Consider the following 18,026-nt stretch of genomic DNA (forward strand, 5'->3'; position numbering starts at 1 on the left):
GTGTGCCTACGGCTCTCTGGATTGGATAGCATAGATCTATATATACATTGATATTATATATATTAATAGTACAATGACAATGAAAAAAAGATAAATTTCTAAACAAAAATGATCTAAAAGTATTCCGTCCTTTTTTCTTCCGTTTTATAATGTCAAAATGTATACAGTACAAGTGATATCTGGTTATAACCTTCAATTAATTATACCTCTATTAAGAATACTCAAATTTGATTGGCTTGGTAGAAGGCCTTTAAACTCAATAATGTCTCCAAAAAGTACCGTTTATAGCAATAATGGCCTAGGAATCATTGCACGTTGGGTATAATGACCCGGTCATTATAAATAATGACCGCTAAAAATGACCTGTTAATCTAAATATTCCATTCAAATCAAAAAATTACGCATACAGTAATGATTGTTCATTACAAAAAAATGCCGTTATAAAAATATGTATAGTCTTTTTATGATACGGAATACGATTGCTTTAGATGCGCCATAAAATTTATCGTTTTCATTGAAATTGTCGTTAGGCCTACCTTCAAATTCAACGAATGCAGACTCGGCTTTTTTGTACAGTAAAAGTCTGCACCTGATTGTCATTGTACTCGGGAATGGTATTTGTGAATTTATAAAAATGCATGTTACTGACAATCACAGATTGTTCGCCAGAAGGTCTGAGAAGATGCGATTGACAATCTCATCGCACGTGTGTAGACCTAGGCTATTTGGTCTTGCAAGCACAGGTGTGTGCACTGTTTGCTAGTGACGCTTAGACTGGTGACGGTATTTGCTACAGACATGAGGAACTATACACCAGTTTCATAACGTGCAGTTTTTTTTTTTAAAAAGACGAATATCTTGGATATGGGGTAACCCATATCTATTCTTGTTACAACGACCGTCAATGCATCCATGGACGAGTTCATTGGTTACTCTGAAGGGTGACACAGGTTTACCTTTCGGTAACATTTTCTACAATGATCTGCCTACTTTGAGTAATTGTACGTTCATAGCAAAGTTGTTAAATTTTATTCCCGATTGACCTATAGTTTTCTCATTTAAAAAAAATCAGGTTATTTCGATACATGTAATGTATAACGGCTGGGACTTGACATCTGTACTAGATTTCTACGGAAGTATCCAATCATTGGAAAGATAGATGGTACACGTGTAGCACAGATCTGTAGTACGCATTTTTTTCTTCCTCTCCCTAACATGGAAAACATTGCTACAGGCATTTATCTAGCTATATTTGGATTGCTGCCTATCAGATTATTTTGCAAACCTTGATGCACAAAACTAATGCCGGTAAAAATGGCAAAGACTATCTTTTAAAACCTAATGGTTTTAATTCAACATGTTCAAACTGTTAAGCTACAATGTATCTCTATAAGTTCTTCCTACTTATTTAAAATGCTTGTACCATAGAATTTAGTTTGTATATAAGGATATATGTATTAAAGAGAAATTCAGATCTTGGTACCGCCAAAGAATACATACATGTAAATACGATGTGCAGATTTTAGAGCGAGGTTTCCCAATGATTGGCATATTCTAATTCGAAGAGGGCGAATTGTTCTAAGAGCAAGATGTCTTAGAGGCGAACTCTCTAGCATTCTGGCGCATGCGTAGCCTGACGTAAACCCATGGCATCAGGTTTAACCCCACTTATATATTTTCTGCGTGTACCTCAGGGTCCACGCAATAAAGTCAAACACCATACTATCGTTGTGGATATAAATATTCCTTATAGTCTCAATCGCATCGCTGTATGAATATCAATATTATCACAGCTCTGAAATATAAATAACAACATTGCATACAGTTCTTGCAACATAGCACGTTTTCTGTTAAGAGTTACTCCTCTTTGTTTTATCCTTTACACTCATTCTCGTAAAAGTATACTGATATATGAAATCATTACTTAGAATTTTTTATAGTCATAAATAACTACACGGACTGGACATTCATATTTTATATTGGAATATTAAAAATTTGGAGATTTAGCATTTAATAATGATATAATGAAATCAGTAAAAGTAAACTTACATTCAGTGCTGTCTTGGTCATGTCATAATATTTTTGTCAATATGAAGAATTAGATCAAAATCTCAATCAATAAGGACAAACTAATCTCAATTTTCATTGAAATCCAAGTTGGTCCTGACACCACAAAAGATATAAACAGATGAAAATAAGAATTTAAATGACCACTGTGATTTTAATCTACAAATAAGTATAAACACTTATTCATATAAATAACTCCGTATTGATTTATTGAAATGAACTAAATGGTGTAAAAATTACGCAGTGCAGTTAAGGCAACATTTTCTATAAAAAGGCACCAAAAACGAGACACTTAAGGTTCAACCGTCTTATTTTTTAGCAATAAACTCTATCTGGAATATCTTAATGGCTTTATGAAGAGTTTGTCCATCGCTTTTCACATCGGTATTTTTTGTCATCATGTGACCCTCTAAAGTCACGTGAGCTCCGATTTTAGGTCAAAATATGAAATGTCAAATTTAACCAAAAAGTGCAAGGGCAAGGCAAACAATATTTGAACTGCACAAGGTTTCATTGTGTCCCGTGGTATCTAGCCTATCGAAAAACTGATGCTCATTCAGTCAGATTTCTGAGATATTTAAGTTATTCATTGAAAATAGACACCAGTATTCAAAAATAGGCTATTTTTCATCATTTAATCGGAAATTTTAAATTACCTAATGAATTACAAAGAAATGAGCATCACTTTTTAAAAACTATACAGTAAAATAAAGAATTTAAAATAAAAACCTACCTCTTGGGTTGTCGCCTTGCCCTTGCACTTTTTGATTAAAAATTGAAATCTTAACACATTCATTCTAAATATAGTTTTCAAACGCATCATTGACCCAGCATGGGAGATAACTCTGTGATACTAAGTAGAGTGTGTGTACCTCGCAAATTTTAAACAAATAATATCTACGGACTGCGCTGGGCTTTATTTCACTAAATCAATACGGTATGCATAAAAAAATCTTTGAGTTTACTTTGTTTTTGTATATCTTCGTTCTTTTATACGCTACACAAGACGTATTTGACACCTACCGCATTTCCTCCGTTCGCCTAAAATTTGCCGCAACATCCATCATGTAAATGAATTGGAAAATGCCCATGGTTAAAAATATTGAAAGATTCAGTCATTTGTAATAACAAAAAAAAAAAAAAAAAAATAGACAGCCCCTATCAATGATAAAACATTTATTCTTCCTCAGTAGACACACAGAAAAAATATCTCCAACAGAACTTACTACTTTTTTTAATTTTTTTTTTTTATGTGATTATTTTAGTTATCAAACCTTCAACTGTTTATAGATTCTAGACTACGTTAAAAGTTTTAAGAACAGAAGGAAGGGATTGGGGTGCTTACTCCTGTATTTAATAACCTGTTTTCCTTTCTACAGATCTAACCCCCCCAACCCCCCAACCTCAACCCCCCATCACCAGTTTGCCTTTGGCTCCTTTAATACCATATACTTACTGGCATGTTAAAAATAAATTATTAAACAGTGTTTTCCTCAGGTTTTACTTATTTGGGTATTGTAGCACAAATCACATCGGCGTAGAGGGGGAAGGGGGGGGGCTTTAGTCTCATGTTTTTGAGTAATTATCAATCAATGCGCAAACAAGATAATCATAGTAAAAACTTTGTAATCAAGAAACAGATACTCTGTTAAATAACAGGTGAACACAATATACATGCTGAAATTTAGATCTTGTTGTACCCCAAAACACAGACAGGCGCATACCAGAATGGAAGTGAAATGTACGCAGAGAACGACTTGGGTCCGCTTTGAGACCCCCAGTGGGTCCAGATGAGGGCCCAGGGGCGAAGTCCCTGGAAGCTCATGATTTTTACCAAATATTTCATTCAAAATCATGCCATTTCGAGTTTCTTTAGAAAATACAAGACATAGTAATATTGTTTTTAACACAAAGTTAATTACTTCCGTGCAAATTTATTGTACATGTAGAGGCTGAATATTTTTTTAAAAAGATATATTGGTATCATCTTTCGGCAACAAATATTATACAATTATTGCTGGTTTTTGAGGTCAATACGATGATTTAGACACCTGAGGAGTACAATATTCACCGAGCCCGAAGGGCGAGGTGAATATTGTACTTCGAAGGTGTCTAAATCATCGTATTGACCTCAAAAAACAGCAATAACTGTTTTATTATATGATTAAATGATAGCAAACTCCTACATGACTGTTTTTGTTTGTTTTTTTTTTTTTGCTTAAATTGAAAGTTTTAACGAGAAATTTCAACAAGAACACATTGTAACATGAAAAAATGGAATAGGAATAATTCATTATATTGACCTGCAATAATTCCTTGTATTGACCTGGAAGGTCACGTGTAGGTTAATATAACGTATTTTTCTAACATTGTTGGATCTCAGCCAATCAGAAAGAGGGAAATTATTCAATCATATAATAAAGTTAATAATTTCAATTTTTAACAAAAATAATATTTCAAATCATATTCTAGTGGATCACAGCATTCAACGGTTGATATTTTCTCAAAGATCTTAAAATAAATTATCAATGTGTTGTAGAAGAATTACAAATTAATGAATGTTTTATTTGGTTTTGGCAATGATTTAATAAAATATTACAATTTTTTTTTAAAAAGACATGGTAATATAGAATTTGAATTTGAATCGAAACAGTATGAGATAAAATAATTTGAAACACAAATATTTGCTGGATGGTATTGATATTTTTTCTCTTCTCACAAATCTCTCCCTCCCCCCCCCCCCCCATTTTTTTTAATTTGTAAACGATGTGTACGCACCTGCGTATTTGCGTATAAGCAGCTACGCGCCTGTCAGAATACATGCAAGTAAACTTAAGATACTCAAATCTTAACAGCCTTCAAACTTTCACACCATTGTACTGTTAAAAAATCAAAGTATTAGTTATCTAGAAAATTTATTTAATTAAAAACAGCCTTTCAAATTCTAAGACAAGTTGTGAAGGGATTTCTGAGCAGGTGCAAAATATTTCAAACAGTCCACAGTTCAAAAACAGTTCTTCTGGATGAAATCAATTCTGAAAACAAAATGAAATACCATTATGGAAGGTTCATTGGTGTTTTAAAAAAGTGATACTCAGAACAATGCATTGAGTAACATGGAGAGCATATACATGACTCTACTGTTTTTCTTATCAAAACATTTCAATAATCTTGCTAGAAATATGTATGGTTTAGAGCTTATATGGAGCATACCTTTTTATTTTATTGGTGGAAACACTTGCTGCCTGAATGAATTGTTCAAATTGTTTGGGAGTAGCTACAATACAATATATATGTAATGAGTGAAAAACATAATGATTACTATTGTAGAATGAAATGACATTGCATTGTACAAAACAAACCATGCTATACTATATTTTCTGAAATTCATAAAATAAATGGAAACAAACTTTTGATACAAAACTTTTCTGGGAAATTGAAACCTATGACATTTGCAAAACTAGAATTGGTAGCTAAACTTAATTTAAGTAAAAAAAAAAATCAATATACTAGAGATAACATTTAATTCTTTAACCTATACAACATTAAAAAAAATATTTAACATTGGCATACTATAAAATTAATGTGAAATGCTTTAGTGTGATCATACCCAGTGGAGAAATTGATGCACCTATTTTGATAGTTCTAGCTGATGTAAATGCCAGTTTTAACCAGTTCTGTGATAGCTACAATGACAAAAAAAATTATACATATAAACAGTACATAAATACATGTATATACATTATGATATATGACTTACTTAATGTACATGTAGTCAGACAAATGAAAATTCAAACATTTTATCTTCATTAATGTAGAAATTCTACAAATTTACAGCCTAGTGATACAGATAGTAAAAGTTCTATGATGAATTTAAAATATGAAGCACTGGTAAAAACTGAAATCTTAAAATTCACATATTTTTGATTGCCAGAGGTATAAATTAAAATTTATAGGGTCTTATACTCTTGTATTTACAGTGCACATACATTGTACACTGTGCAGTTTTGACTTCACAAATACACTGCAAGTGTGACTGCATCTAAATTCATGACGTGCTTATATTATGTTACATGTTTGTACATGTATGCCAAAGGACAACATCATTGCATATTTAACCACTTCTGTGCCACAGGGCCGATTTTGGGCCGATTACACAGTTGCGTAGAGTGCCACGGGGCCGATTTTGGGCCGATTTTATTGAACTGAATTGTGACCATGTATTTCTTTTACTTTTTTTCAACGTAAATAATTGTTAAACGTTTGCACCTTTTTATTGCATAACATTAAAGTTTTTCATGACTTATTTGTAGAATATCATGAAAATTTCAGGCAAATATATGGATAAACGAAGTAAAATTCATACCACTGATGACGCCTTGAAATTTTTCAGATAAATGATTGTTATTCATAATTGTTACTATTGAATATGCTCAATGAGATGTATATTGTACACTATTTCATTTCAAATGTATTTTTTTTTTCATACTATTTTAAATTCAATTTATGAGATACACTCGTCTATTTTGCAGCAAACGGTTAGAATCAACGTCATTTTACGTAAATGACGTCATAATAACGAGTACGTGTAACCCAAACCTTGAGAAAGGTTCCGGGTTTATCGTTTACCAGTAATTCAGGCCGTTAGGTTGTCAAGATTGATTAATTGTTTATTGTTTAACGCCGAGTCGGTAATATTTTAACCATATTTCGGCGGCAGGAGCCCGTAGAATATTCCACAAATACGACTAGGCAAGGAGGGGCGGTTCGGACCCCCCTTTACTTACTTAATTTATATAAATAAATGGCGTCGGACCCTTCAAGAAGCACAGACCACATACGGGAGTGTAAGATATACAATAAAAGTGACTCCCACCTCTCTCTCTCTCTCTCTTCATGAAATAGGATTTTGTGATAAGAGGATTTTTCCCCTAGTAAAAAAAAATCTAATAGGGTATAATAGGACATAAATGATGTAATATTGTCAAGTTTATTTATTTAATTTTGTTACATATGTAGAAATTGCACATGTAATATTTTATAAAGAACAAATTAAATATTGTTCCCTGTATTGTCTCGTTTCCTGTTTTCGATTACGTTGTATGTTCAATCTATTTTTTCTGCGTGTTTTTTTTTTTTTGTTCCGTATTAACTTTATATTATATATAACTTTTAATATTTCATAGATTTTTTTTAGCTCTGTCTCCAAGACGCATGAATACAATGTATTGCAGTAAAAGGGGTAATCAGATGATTTTGATATCCATGCTTGACGATATGCCTGATATGATCATTTTTCTTCCAGAATTTTAATGAAAAATAACAACGTAATTTTACTGAAATCTCTAACGAGGAAATACATGTACGGCCAATGAATGAAATTGTTCTTATGACAAAATGTTTTGGTTTTTGTTTGTTTATTTGTTTGTTTGTTTTGTTTATTCTTTTTATTTTATTTATTTTGTTATTAGGCAAATGATCTTTTTTTTTCTTTGTGTAGGATATCCTAAATATATCCCTATCAATTTGACCGGAAGTACAGATTATTTAGAATTGCACCTCCCTTTGATGATAACTTACAGATCAAGTTACCACGTGTACAAAATACAAAGTGTGGTTATATATTTTGCTGATTTTTTTCTTTTGAATTAATGCTAATCATGCATCAGGTATTGCTATTTTTGGGACTATGAAAATTAAAAAACAAAAACAAAACAATTCAATTATTTGAAAATCTAATTAAATCTTTGGTAGAAACTTTTGTTAAGCGCACTCTGGTGAAAACGGAAAAGGGGGGGGGGAGTAAATGAAAAACAAGAAACAAAACCAATAAAAAACAAACTGAAAAAATACTACAAACGTCTTTCATTTTAAGGTGATTATTCTGATCATTCTCACTTGTTTTTGGCCTCAGCACAAAAAAGGGGAGCGTCTTTGAATTAAAAAAACAATAAATATAAATTTAATACATAGCAAATGACTATTACTTAAAAATTATTAAATAAAAAAAAAAAAATTGTACCTCGATCCAACCTCTCCCCCCCCCTCCCCCGTTAGTACATACCTGCAACGAAATACGCGTTTTTAAAAATCGCCCTTCTCCTCACAAACACATGTGAGTTCCACATACATTCGTATCGCACGTTTAAGTTCAGTGTTGTATTTTATTTCATTGTTATTACTGTTTTTGCATTTCGTTGAACGAATTCTTTCCAACTTCTATCCTTTTCAATCCAGTTTTCTATAATTCTGCCTCCACTACACCATACTGATCATGATACAGTCGACATGATTTTCAATATGATATTTTGTTCAAAGTACAAAAAAGTGTTTAAGATTTTTAATTTTTTAATCGCAAGTGAAATTCTTAGATTACCATTCTCTTTGAGTGCTTTTCAAATATATCCGGAAATGCAAATTAAATGTTGAGAAAACATGAATGGAATATGTACATGTACATGTGTGTACGTGTACTTATGAAAACGAATAAACAACGACAATTTCAGAGAAAGAGAGAGAGAGAATATAAACCCAGTTAATAAAACATTATACAGTTAACACTTGTCGAAGCGTACCTAGGTTTTTTTATAACCAAGCTTACAATCTTTTTTATAATTAAGTGTGTTTCCATACATAATTATTTTTATTAGTCCCCTACCGGTGAAACCGGAGGGGACTATAGGTTTCCTCTGAGTCTGTCCGTCCGTCTGTCTGTCCAGCTGTCCGTCCGTTTGTCTAGCTGTCCCTCTGTCTGTCTGTCCCACTTGGTTTTCCGCACTTTTTTCCTAAATGCTTGCAGATTTTGGTATGTGAGTGTATCTTGATGAGTTACAGATCAAGTTTGCATTTCTTTCCGCTTCATTGACTTTTGACGGAATTGCGGCCTTTTCAATTTTTAGGGGTTTTCCGCAATTTTCTTCTAAACACTTTTAGATATTGAGCTGATCTTTGATATGTGACTTTACCTTGATTAGTTATCTATAGATCAAGTTTGCATTTCGTCCCGCTTCATTGATTTTTGACGGAATTATGGCATTTTCAATTCTTAACGGGAACCAGATTACACTTGCCGGTAGGGGACTAGTGTTGCTAATGCAATACTCTCAGAATGCTTGTTTTTTTAGATACAAAGTACGAAAATATGTCGACTTTTGTTTTAGTTTGTGTGTGTGTGTGTTAAAATATTTGATTTAAATTATAATATAACTCTCTGTCGTAGAAATCTTTACATTTATTTGAAATATTGATAACGCCCAATATTCGGTCTCTCGGAATAGGTTGAACCGCACCAATTAAGAACCGGGTCCAAAAAAATTAATGTTATTTCTTCTCTCCTATTAAAAGATCGCAAGTGGTGTAAGCGGTTGAAAAATAAATTAAGAGATGATTGGCTTCGTTCGAATATTGTTGATAATAAATCCACAAAAGTTTTTTTTTTTACTTTATTGTACTAATGGAGGGCGATCTACATGATTTCTTGTTGATCTACACTTGACCATCCATTAAAAATGCAGTTTTTGTTTAATCTTATAACAATAGTAGCATGAAATCGGATACGAAGCTTACGGATTGCAGGTAACTTGGGATGTAAAATACTAAAAACGTATGTTGGAGCGAGGGTGGGGGATGTCCCCTCCTTTTGAAATTTTCCATTGCATGCAGTTATTAAATTTCTTTGTAAAAATAACAAAACCAAACCACCCCTAGAAATACAGAGCCCGCTTAAGAGGTAAGGGGGAGAGAGTCATGTATTTAAAAAAATGACTTAAGAAAGCCCCCCCCCCCTTTCCCCTCCACACATATGCATAAAATATGTTTTTCAGCTTTGAGCAGGTTGCTTCTTTTTCTTCTTTTATGCTTGTCAAAAATTTCCGAGACTGACACGTTGTATCCTCCTCTAGAGAAAAAAATTGAACCCGCCCCTGATTTCTGAGATTATTGTAAATTGTATACAAGGGCAGGTCGCTGTTTGAGGCCAGAAAAGCGCCCTTTTAAAGGCGTTTAATTTTTTTTTTAAAAAGAAGTTACGCTTTAATCATTTATTATTTCAAGTTAAAAAAAAGAACATCGGACACTGCACACGTTAAATTTAGTATGCGCATCCACTTCGTTTAATAATGTAATTGTTGCATAATGCTTTAATATTGACATTTCTAGCAAAAATCTTTGTATATTAATTTACGTTTATGTACTCTATACAGATTGAAAATAAAGTAACAAAACTTAAAAAGGTTGAGGATGGACTCGCACAATTTACTTTGGAAAAAAATAGAGGCATACAATGCGAGGACTATTCTATTTCCCACTCTCAGTTTTCAAAGTTCGTACTAGAAAACAAGTTTTAAAAAAATATGAAGTCAGAAATGTTTTTGACACATTTGATTTTTTATTATTATATGGCATAAGTTATTGATTGAAATTTTATTTCTAAGTTGTTTTAAGGTATGGTGATTCATGAAGACAACAAATAAAATCCTAACAGTACTTGATCTCTCTAAAGCACAATTTTTAGAAATTAAATACACTCGTTTTGTTTTAGGTTTTTAATTTTTTGATAAAGATGTTAACCTCTCTACTCTACACAGTCTTCTTATCAGTGTCGGGTGTCAAACTGGTTTATAAGTAAACGAGTTTGTTGTTGAAGCATATCATTTTTCTTTAGAATAAAAAATCAATTTTCATACAGAATGTGTTCAGATTCCTTTTCTTTTTAAACAGCAGGTATATTTTACATTCATATTTCCGTCATTTATGCTGTAAATATGATTGTACATATGCAAAATGGAAACTTAACCCATTCATATTCCAAAATAATCTTTATGGCTTTAACATACACATTTTCCACTAAATATACTTAACAGTAACTTTACCAAATTATCAATCATTAAGTAATTTTATATTTAAAAAAAAAAAGAAACGACGAATAGAGCGTGCATTCGCATACGTATTGGCATTACAGAAAACACAATTGTTTGGAAAATATATCTTTTCTTAAAAAAAATATAATTACTTTGTATCAGATCATGTTCTAATACAAGGGATTTTTCCTTGCCTTGTACGCCCTCATTTGTTAAGAATTATACATAACGCAGGTGCGATTTACGTCATGGATTCAACGTAAACCCGCAATATTTTTAATAACGTCATAACTATTGTAACGTCATGTACGTATGACGTTACTTTTCTGGCAATTCAAACATTTACTTTGGCAGCGAAAGGGTTAAAAGTGTGCAACTTTCATAATGTGTGTGTTTTTGTGTATGTGTGTGTGTGTGTGGGGGGGGGGGGGGGGGGTTACACACAAGGCACTGCATTGCATTGACGGACTGTAACAATACATCTTATTGTACATGTTCAAGGTTATTTTACATCGATGTAAAGAATAGTATGTCTACATGTTAATACCTATGCACATACACACCTTAGTGAACAGAAAGGGACCTAGGGAGGTAGTGCGGATCGTCTCAGTTTTCCATGATTTCCCGAAATAACGTCATCATCTTCTCATCAAAAAGATAAACAAGGCCCAGGTCTCTTATTTTATCCCTATTCTCTTTAAGGATTGCCTGATTGTTGCATTTATCCACTGCATATCTCAGCTGCTGTCGCCACGTTTTTAGATGTAAACAACAGTCCGTGTCACCGAGTGCAAGCGCTTGGCTGAAGCCGTATGCAGCCAAACGACACAATAAAAAGAGAATTATTTCGAAGACGTGTTGTTACTATATAAGAGAAAATCACTAATGATTATTTATTTAAACCTGAAAATACAGACATTCATTACAAATTTTCGCAATCATCATTAAATAGCTTTTTTGAGCTCTATTTCCTTATATGGATCTATCTAGGCGGAGCAACTGTCATGACGTCAAACCTCATTACCATATTATCTTCATGTGTAGCCTTAACTGTACTGCGTACTGTATAAAGCAAAACTGAAATAATAAAATTCTTAAATATAATAAATAATTTTATGAAATAAATGACCCCATCACTGTTACATGTTGAATTTCAGTTGATTTTAAATTTTTCAGGGAATCATTTCATTAATGCTATGGCAACCTCCCGTTACTCGTCTACAGTGGAGACAACAAATGCCAACAGAGCGAATCGACTTATCCTCGGTCCATGCACTGATCAACTACGTGATGTTTTACACCATCTCGTACCACAGTCAACATTTCTACGTGTCATGAATCAAAAGAGAAGCATTCTTTTCCATCCAACGGCATCACAAAGGAATCTTATTTTTGCTACCCGTGGTCCTTATTCTGGAAACTATGATGACATGGACTTTTCTTTATTGTACACACTACTTAGAAACATTTGTAACATACAACCACACAGGAGAGGATGGGGATGTGATCCAGACCCCACTGATAGATCTCTCTCTGCCAACATTGAGAGGATTCGTATAGCCGGAAAAAAGTGTGTCAATTCTCCCAGATTCGCCCTTTCCAATGCTGAATTCAACACAATCTGGTCAACTGTCAGATCAGCAGTCGTTGACATTGATACATACCTTAACAATGGAAACCAGTATGAAAGAGAGGTGGATTTTTTGAAACATGAGACAATGGACCCTGTCCGTGACCGTCTTTACACAGAAGAACCAAGAAAACAGTGTGAAGAAGATGCATCCAAAGGCAAGATAAATCAAGGTCTGTACCAGATTAAAATAATTTTAAAACTGTGTATCATTTATAGTATTTATGCCCATGTAATTGAAGATTCGGGGGCATTTAGTTTTTACCCTGTCCGTCCGTCTGTTTGTCCGCAAAACCTTTAACCTCGCCCATAACTTTTGATTGCTGGAGCTATGGCTTTTATATTTCACACGTGTATTCCTTGTGACAAGATCTTTTCTTGGGCACCATCATATTTGACCTTTTGAGCTTGACCTTGGAGTTTGCCCAGTTTTGCAAATGTACCCAACTTAAACTTTGGTCAATAACTTTTAAACAAATGAATCTAGGGCTTTCATACTTTACATATGTAATTTTTGTGACAAGACCTTCCTTTGGATACCAATAACTTTGACCCTGTAACATTGACCTAGGAGTTTGACCTACCGGTACTTTAAAAAAAAAACTTTAACCTTGTTCATAACTTTTGAACGGTTGGTACTAGGGCTTTCGTACTTCACATGTGTAATTTTTGTGGCAATACTTTACTTATGAAATCAACAACTTTGACCTCTTTTGACCTTGATCGTGGAGTTTGAACTATTTTTGAAAGAAATTATCCTTGGCAATAACTTTTAAATGAATTGTGCAGGGGCTTTCAGATTTCAAAAGTAAATTTCTCTTGAGAAGATTGTTCCCTGTGCACCATTAATTTGGACAACTTGACCTTGATGTTTGATTTACTTTTGAAAAACTTTATCCTTTTCCACATTTTTCAATGGTTGCTGCTGGGGCTTTCATATTTCACAGGTTTATTTTTCAAACAAGACATTACTTTTGGTACAAACATATTTGATTTGCATTTTAGAATGTTTAACCTTTGCTATAAGTTGCCATAAGTGGGCATCAGTATTTCATAAACGCATCTTTTTTAATACGTAAAATTGGGTGATTCATTTTGTTTGTTTGTTTGTTTATAGTTTAACGTCCCTCTCGAGAATTTTTCACTCATATGGAGACGCAACCACTTGCCAGTGGAGAGCTACAAATTTTGACCAATACTCGGCACTGGGGGCCATTGAGCAGTGAGGGATCTTTTTCGTGCCAGCACCTACTGCGACACTGGACCTCGGTTTATACGATCTCATCCGAAGGACCGGTCTCCACGTCCCACAACGGGATTTGAAACCGCGACTCTAGAGCGAATGCTCTAACCACTGCGCCACGCGGGCGACTGGTTGATTCATAAATGACAAATAAATGGTAATAATTCATTATAATTCACACCTATTGGCGAACGATGGATCAGATATTTTTGTGGGGACGGGTTCAAATATAAACACTCACTTTCAATTTTTGTAGGAAGCAGGTATTAATTAGCATGATTTTCTATTGATAAAAAAAATTAAATTCTTTGTGTATGGAGTGCACCAGATGCATCCCCTTTAAAACATATGGAATCTTTACACCTTCAACATTCTTCTTGTAATGTATGACTGTGATCAAGGTCGTTTTGTAACGTTTTTACTATGTATAAATGATTAATAATTGGGTCCGCTTAGGTTTCCTACCTAAGAATCACGTTTATATTGAATCAAACAAACTCCAATAAAACCAATGACACAGATAATACAACTGACTGAATTCCACTGTATATACTTTTTCCTTGATCCTATCTGAATAATGATTAGTAAACAAACAGTAAAGAACTATATAACAAAAGAATAACCTATAATCAATTCAATCAAAGATGCCAGCCTAACTAAATATTTATTAACCGATCCCTGAAGCTGCAGACTGAGTGTTTTAACCAACAGTTCTGTTGTTTCCCGACACAGCCTGCAACTACCTAAAAACCCTAGCACAAAGTCACAGGGACACCTTGAAGTCACAGAGACACAAGCTAAAATCACCAAGACACCATAGCTAGTCTCCAGGACACTATATTACTTTTGGTTACAGACACAAGCTTAAGTCACCGAGACACTATAGCTAGACACAAAGACACTAGGGAACTAGGTCCTTGAGCTGAGTGGTCTACCCAGCAATTCTGTTGTTTCCTGACACAGTCCAGAGACCCAAACTCACCAAACTCCAAGAGTGAGTTACACCAAAAGTAAACAAAAGCTTGATTGATCCCTGTATTTATACTATTATACATCTGCTCAATAAGTACTGATTGGTTAATAATTCTAAGAATTTGGTTGGCTGAAATATCAGTTTGACTGGCTAAATACAAACTAATTCGATTGGATGATTCAAAACCTATTTCAATCCACTATACTAATTCTATTTCATTACAGCGATCACAGGAATTGAAAAAATGTTCTGCTTGTATTTTTTGCTAAATTACAACCGATAATAACCACTGGGTTTTAATTCTGAAATAAAATCATTTTTTTATTTCTACTATTTATGGATAAAAATAATACCTGTGGATTTTAATTTTAATCAGTCGGAATTTCTGAAAACCTTGAATTGTTTGGCAGTCTATTCACGAATATCGAATAAAAAGAAATTTCAAATAAATTATAATTACATATTAGTTGTTTATAAATCATACAGTTTCAAATTGTTTGTTTGTTTGTTTGTTTGTATGTTGTTTAACGTCCCTCTCGAGAATTTTTCACTCATATGGAGACGCCACCACTTGCCAGTGGAGAACTGCAAATTTTGTCCTATACTCGGCACTTACGGTCATTGATCAATGAAGGATCTTTTTCGTGCCAGCACCTACTGCAACACGGGACCTGGGTTTATACGGTCGCATCCGAAGGACCGGTCTCCACGTCCCACAGTGGGATTCGAACCCGCAACGTAAGGATCAACTCCTTACTCTGTGACTCTTGAGCAGACGCTCTAGCCACTGCGCCACGCAGGCGACTGTTTTAATTTGTAGTTCGTAGATTATTTGAGTTTTCATGTAATGTACATGGACTTGTATACAAGTACATAACATGCTAAGTGTTTGCTGTGACTATTTTTAAAATACATGTAATATATGTAATATATGTAAAACTCTAGCAATTTTTTAAATGAAGGATTTTACAAGGTCTTGGTCATGTTGTTGTTATTTTATAAAAAGAGAGCTAAAGAAATATCTTTAACCCCCCTCTGGGTTTTTCTCTAATATAAAATTATAATGTAAAATTCAGCTCTGTAATGAAACGTGATAATCACAATTCTATGTAAAGTTCTCTTAATGGATTTTAATCTGGTCCCACTTGATATATATATATATATATATATATATATATATATATATATATATATATATATATATATATATATATATATATATATATATATATATATATATATCTCATTAGAATCTATATATATATATATATATATATGACTAATTAATTATGAATTAAAATCTTCACAAAAGGACGCATGAAATAAATGGTTAATTGGTTTCAAATTCAAATTTTGCAACTGGTTTTTAATCTCATATCTGAATAATAATTTTGTTCCTGTCACATATTTGTATTCTTTTAGATTTTTTTTTTTAGATCGATCACTGTTCGTAATCTTCATTATATCAATTGCAAACTAAAAAAATCCAATATTCCTGGACATTTCTTTTTAGATGAAATCAAGATACAACAGCTTGAAACCAATGCGTATGTAAAGGGTATGTAGAAATCTTTATATATTTAAAAAAGTATTGTATAGTTAGTTCTTTGATTTTGAAGAATTGAACTTATTATAGTTTTAAAGGTATTGCCACCTACCATTTTGACATCTACAATTATATATCTAGCTCAATATGCTAAATTTTTATTTTTATTTCTTTTAAACTGTAATATTTGTCAAATATAAGTTGAGGCTTTGCCTTACTTAAAGCTTATTCATAAGTGTAAGACAGCTTGGCTTTGAGGTTCAAATCAGTCACGATACGCTAGTGGTAGGGCGTTCGCTTCGTGGTCAGGGGGCACCTAGTCAAACCTTAGACGTAAAGTAGAAAGTGAGTTTTCCTTTGCCAAAGGAGGTGCATTACAAGTGAAAGTCACTGGTGTTTTAAATGAGACCTATAAAAATATGTCCCATGCCGTTCCATGTCATGGTAGGTGTTTGCACGATAAAGAACCCTAACTACTCAAAGACCCTGAGTGCTTAGTTCGGTCTAAATTTGAAGCTCTTCAGTGGTACATAGTGAAGTATCTATATTATGGACAAAATTCTTAATTGAGACTTAAAAGACATACAATCAATCAAATCGGGATTTTTGTATCGTCTGCAGAGCATAGTAGCACTTTGGGATCATTTTACCTGGTGTCTTTTGTCCGTCCGTTACTCTATCTCAATTTATATCTTGAGAACTGTAGAAGGTATAGAATTTATTTACTTGGTCACGTATCGCATCGTACTATGGCCTTTGTAGATTATCATGGTTATGGACTTTGTGACCTTTCAACTTGATCTCAGGTCCATTTTCCAAATTAGTTTATACTGCCGATATACAGAATATTTTTTGACATTTCTGATGTGAGTTTGTGTTATTTAAGAAGTGCACTGTTTGTTGTAAGACAAAGAACTACCAGTGGTGCAGTCCACTTGTTCTAGAACTTTGACCTATTCATCAAAATTATGCAGTACCTAATTCATTAGTGTTTTAATACCCCCCGAAAATGAAGTTGTTTTTTTTTGGGGGGGGGGGGGTATATAGGAATCACCTTGTCCGTCTGTCTAGCTGTCTGTCTGTCTGTGCAAACGTGTCCGGTCCATATCTTTCTTACGGAGGATCATTAGAATCTACCACTTCACACAAAAATGTCCATGACCTTAGAGTGTGTCATGACCTTGACCCAAGGTCATTTGGGCAAGTTCAAGGTAACTGAATGAAAATGTTCATAATTCGAGTCCGGTCAATATCTTCATGTGCATAAACTTGGTGAGTTCCCATTTTACACAAAGATTGCTTATTACCTGAAGGTGTGTCATGACCTTTACCCAAGGTCATTTGGGCAAGTTCAGGATCACTGACAGAAAAAGTTCATAATTCATGTCCAGTCCATATCTTTCTTATGGAGAATAATGTTGGGATGTTGGGAGTTTCCACTTCACACAAAGATTGCTTATTACCTGAGGGTGTGTCATGATTTTGACCTATAGTCACTGTAGAAAAAATGGATAAATAATGCATCAATACTTTCAAATAGATAAATACTTGAAAAATTGTTATTTAATTTTTCAGTGTAATAAAATAAGGTTATTATTTGTATTGATGTTTTATTAGGCTGCGCCTTAGTTTCATTTATCAAAAAAAATTAATGAGCAATTGCCAGTAAATTTTCACTCTAAATGTTTAAACAAACTGTGAACACCTCT

The 18,026-nt window shown here is 33.4% G+C and overlaps 1 long non-coding RNA gene across 1 annotated transcript; it reads right to left on the reverse strand.

Moving 5' to 3' along the window:
- Positions 1–5,024: 5,024 nt before the first annotated feature.
- LOC133179953 (uncharacterized) lies at positions 5,025–5,695 on the reverse strand. Its single transcript, XR_009720210.1, has 3 exons — positions 5,678–5,695; positions 5,281–5,344; positions 5,025–5,102 (listed from the first exon to the last, which is right to left on the reverse strand). It is a non-coding gene; the product is annotated as an uncharacterized LOC133179953 (long non-coding RNA).
- Positions 5,696–18,026: the final 12,331 nt, after the last annotated feature.

Source organism: Saccostrea echinata, unplaced genomic scaffold, assembly GCF_033153115.1.
Source record: "Saccostrea echinata isolate AGI-Se365-2 ecotype Australia unplaced genomic scaffold, CSIRO_AGI_Sech_v1 ptg000005l, whole genome shotgun sequence".
Lineage (NCBI taxonomy): Eukaryota > Metazoa > Mollusca > Bivalvia > Ostreida > Ostreidae > Saccostrea > Saccostrea echinata.